The sequence below is a fragment of the Budorcas taxicolor genome, chromosome 5, assembly GCF_023091745.1.
Source record: "Budorcas taxicolor isolate Tak-1 chromosome 5, Takin1.1, whole genome shotgun sequence".
Taxonomy (NCBI): domain Eukaryota; kingdom Metazoa; phylum Chordata; class Mammalia; order Artiodactyla; family Bovidae; genus Budorcas; species Budorcas taxicolor.
The window spans coordinates 10,687,339-10,692,013 of NC_068914.1; the positions used below are offsets into that span (position 1 = coordinate 10,687,339).

The 4,675-nt window shown below is 39.0% G+C and overlaps 1 pseudogene; it reads right to left on the reverse strand.

Annotated features, from left to right (window-relative positions):
* Positions 1 to 541: 541 nt before the first annotated feature.
* Positions 542 to 1,011, reverse strand: LOC128048774 (RNA-binding protein 3-like; annotated as a pseudogene).
* Positions 1,012 to 4,675: the final 3,664 nt, after the last annotated feature.

Here is a 4,675-nt window from a genome sequence, read left to right on the forward strand (position 1 = left end):
TTCCAAGCACAGAGGAGCCTAGCAGGCTATAGTCCATGGGGTCGCAAAGCGTCTGACACAACTGAGCAACTAATACTTCACTTCCCATTTCAATCATGTTCTTGATTTCTTATAGTTAAGCATTGGAAATTATTTCCCAACCATGATTAAACATTGTGTACAGGTTTTTAAAACACGTTCCTAGATGTACTTTATTTAAAACAATTTGTCTAGTTACACATTTTTTTTTTTTTGGTCAGAACCAATAATCCTGGGAGCCTGAACTTAAAAACTGGTAAAAAAGGAAAAAAATACTCAGACTCTACAAATGTCTCAGAATTTTTCTTTAAATGGGAGAAAAAAATTTTAAAAACACATGGAGCTTTCTGAAAGGTCTTTAACAAGCTACCTTGGGAGCTCAATTGAAAAAAAAGAGGTAAATGCACTAAAAACAGATATTTCCGTGCAGCTCCAAAAATCTTTGTAAATACAGCCATTTGGAAGGATGGTCCTGGATCAGAAGTTTTATTCCTTGTGTATCTATGTGGGACGTGCATGCATCTCAGTTGTCATAACTGTCCCTGTAATTTCCTCCTAAATAGTGGTCGTAACCACCCTGACTTCTGCCACCATAGTCTCGGGACCTTCCATGTCCATATCCATATCCTCCAGGTCGATTGTCATACCTGTCACTTCCATAGTCCTGGTCCCCACCTCCTCTAGAGTAACTGTGATCACACCCACAGGCTCAAAGTCACCTCCTCTTGTTCCCCGGGGCCAACCTGCCCAAGTGGTCTACATGGATCTGACAATTATCAGAGACTTTCCATTCAAGGCTCTCGTAGCGTCCGAGGCACACTCTGGACTGTTGAAGGTAATGAAACCAAAACCCTGGGATAGCTGTGTCTTCCAGTCTTTGACAATGACCACCCCAGAAACAGGTCAGAAGCTGCTGAAATGATCTTCCAGAGCTCACCCATCAGGGCTGAAGTTGAGTCCTCCCACAAAGAGCTTCCCTTCTTCAGAGGGCATGGCAGTACATTCAAGTCCTGGAAATGAAGACGTAAAAAGGCCAAAGAGACAGCTACTGCGAAGGAGCCAAGAGACTGGGCTGTAATGATACTTTTACATTCATCTACTGAAGGGCATCTTGGTTGATGCTGCTGCTGCTGCTGCTGCTGCTGCTGCTAAGTTGCTTCAGTCGTGTCCGACTCTGTGAGACCCCTTTTGGCAACTCTGAATAAAGTTGCTGTAAACCTCTGTGGTAGGTTTTTGTGTGGACTTAGGTTTTCAACTCATTTAAGTGAATAGCAAGGAGCACCATCTCTGGATTGTATGGTAAATCTATACTCAGTTTTGTAAGAAATTTCAGACTGTCTTCCAAAGTGGCTGTACCATTATGCATTCCCACCAGCAATAAATAAGAGTTCCTGTCGTTCTACACCTTCACCAGCATTTGGTGTGATCAAGCTTTCAGATATTCTAATAGGTGTACAGTGAAAGAAAGGTGAAAGTGAAGTCGCTCAGTCATGTCCAACTCTTTGCAACCCCATGGACTGTGGCCCACCAGTTTCCTCCATCCAGGGGATTTTCCAGGCAAGAGTACTGGAGTGGGGTGCCATTTCCTTCCCCAAGGTGTATAGTGGTATCTCACTATTTTAATTTGTAAGTCACTGACATATAATTTTGAGCATCTTTTTATATGTTTACTTGCCATCAATATATCTTCTTTGAGGAGGTATCTGTGCACATCTTCTGCCTATTTTAGTTGGTTGATTTTCTTATTGTTTAGTTTTAAGAATTCTTTGTACATTTTAGACATAAGCCTCTATCAGACTGTGTTTTGCAAATATTTTCTCCCAATCTTTGGCGTGTCTTTCTATTTTATTAATGTACTGAGCTTTTATTATTATTATATGTTTAACTTCTAAGAGTTCTTTTTTGTTCTCTAGATGTTCTTTTTAATAGTTTCTTCTTTTTGTTTCATGTATAGAAAAATTCTTCTCATCTCTCTGAAGATATTCATGACAATCTTTTCCTGGAGTGTTCCTCTCCCTGCAAGCCTCTGTTTTTTTCCAAAGTGCTTTTATTTCTTAGTAGAGGCTCTCCCCTAACAGCAGGGGATTCTTGTTTGCCTTCTGGTCCGAGGAAGACACCAGAATCTGATTGTACACTCTGTGTTTGTGTTTGGGGATGTGGGGGAGGGGAGGGTGTGCTTCTTTCTAGGGCAATTGGGCCAACATTTTTGAGGGGAGACTTCTTTTCCAGTCCTTGCTGGACCTCGTAAACATGGCTACTAGTAGTTTGGGATTTGAGTGGGAGAAGAAGCCTAGAAGTTCAACATCTAATAAGTAAGTTTCCATTTCATCCCTATTTTAAATACTCCATACGCATCTATGTCTGCTGTCTTCCTGTCTGGAAATCCTTATTTTATCTTCTCCAGATAGTGAAGCTTCAGGTTTCCGCTGAGGTGCAGAACAGACAGTTTACCACCTGTGTGGTGAGGGAGGGAATGGGTCTGGGATTAAACTGCTTTTTAGACTTTTGGGGGCATAAACCATTTTGAGTTTATTCCATGAGGAAGTTTTCATTTTCCCCCAGTGTTTTAATACTCAACAAGAATAACATCTAATGCCTTTTCATATTATTTGTAGGCTTAAACTTTTTAATTAGAACTGGTGATACTAGATAAGATAGAATTCACACTAGTTTCTGATCATCTTCTTTTAATAAGAATTTGATGAGATTATTTTGTCACTCTAAAGATTTTACAAAAATGTGTACTTTTCTATCATCTGGTCATCCAGAGATCCAGCTTCATTACCCTCTGTCTGTATTTATGATGAATGAATTTGAATGAAAAATTCCTATCGAAAAGTATTTCTATACACTTTATTTGAACTAATTTCTATTGGAATATAGTTGATTTACAAGGTTGTGTTAGTTCCTGCTACACAGCAAAGTGAGTCAGTTATGCATATACACATATTCACTCTTTTTTAGATTCTATTCCAATGTATGTCTTTACAGAGTACTGAGTCGAGCTCCTAGTGCTATACAGTAGGATCTTATTAGTTATCCATTTTATAGTGTGTATATGTCAATCCCAATTCCCAATTTATCCCTCCTTTCTATATGAGTAGATTTGAGTAGATTCTTCAAGCTGTTCTGTGTTCCAGCTAGCATTATCTAACATTTATTGTTTCCATGGATTTAAAAAATAAACTTTCTATCTAGTAGTCATGTCTCCTTAGGCTCCTCTTAGCTATGACAATTTCTCGAACTTTTTGGGTTTTTTATTATTATCTTCACAATTTTGAGAAATACTTTTCAGGTATTTCGTAAAATGTCTTTCAGCTGGGATTTCTCCGGCACTTCTTTAGTGATGACAGTGGGGTTACGTGTTTTGGAGAGAAAGACCACAGAAGCACAGGGCCATTCTCATCATACTGTATCCAAAGGACGTGATATCAACATGGCTTATCACCGACAATATTAACTTTGATTACCTGACTGAGACACCACCGATTGTCAGGTTTCTCCCTTCTAAAGTGAATCTTTCCATCCACTCCCAACCCTGTAATTTTGTAAGGAAGTCACTACGCACAGCCCCTATTTAAGGACTGGGTGTTATGCTCTACTTCTTGAGGGCAGACTATGTGCATAAATTATTTGGAATTCTTCTGTACAGGATATTTGACTAGTCTCCTCTGATTATTTATTTAATCCTTATTTGTATCAGTATCAATTCAGGAGCATTTATTTTATACTTTGAATTATAATCCAGTATTACTTCAGTTGCTCAAATAGTCCCAACTTTGGCTGTTGGGAGCTTTCCCAGTCGCCATCCTTGCTCTTGGACATGCCCTCACCATTGTGTGTGCCTCATGGATGTGTGAGCACTTTCCTACTTTTTGATCCCAGGCTTGTTTGTATATTTCCTGCCCCAACTCTAGAACCATCCATTTTCCCAAGGAGTCCTGGTTCCTGTTGTTGGAGAGGGGTATTGGAAACCAAGATCTGGGTGCTGGATATGCTCATTGATATTGGGATGGTGTAGTTTCTAGGCCTGCTCAGCTGACAGAAGAAAAATTGTGTGTGTGTATACTAAACCACACACACACACACACACACACACATCTATAAATAGTTCTATATGTAAACATCTATACGGTATGTATATTAAGTTAAACATAAATTCATCCCATTTCCTTCCCCTTCCACTCTAATTCATTAAGAAGTAGATCATCCTAGCCTCTTCTTACTCATTTGTATCCTCCCACTCCAACAGTGAGAAACCATGACCATTTACCTATTCATTTACCTAATCACTCACTTCCACTACACATGCATAGATCATCAGAACCGTTCATCTGTGAAGTCATGGGAAAGAATTAGAGTACAACTAGAACATAGCGATTATGTACAGTTTCTTTTGCCTCTACTCATATTTCATTTCTAAAGTTACTTAGGCCAGGAACTTTTCCCCCACCTCCTTCAATCAGGCCCATTCATACATTTGCAATAAAGTTAGATCATTTCATCATATTATACATTCCATCCTGGGATAGATATCCCATCCTAGATAAAAATCACCTAAGTGATTTTTTCAAATTTGCATATGTAAAATTTCATTGTGCTATAAAGTTCTATGGATTTTGACAAATGCACCATTACAATAACATGTAGAACAGTT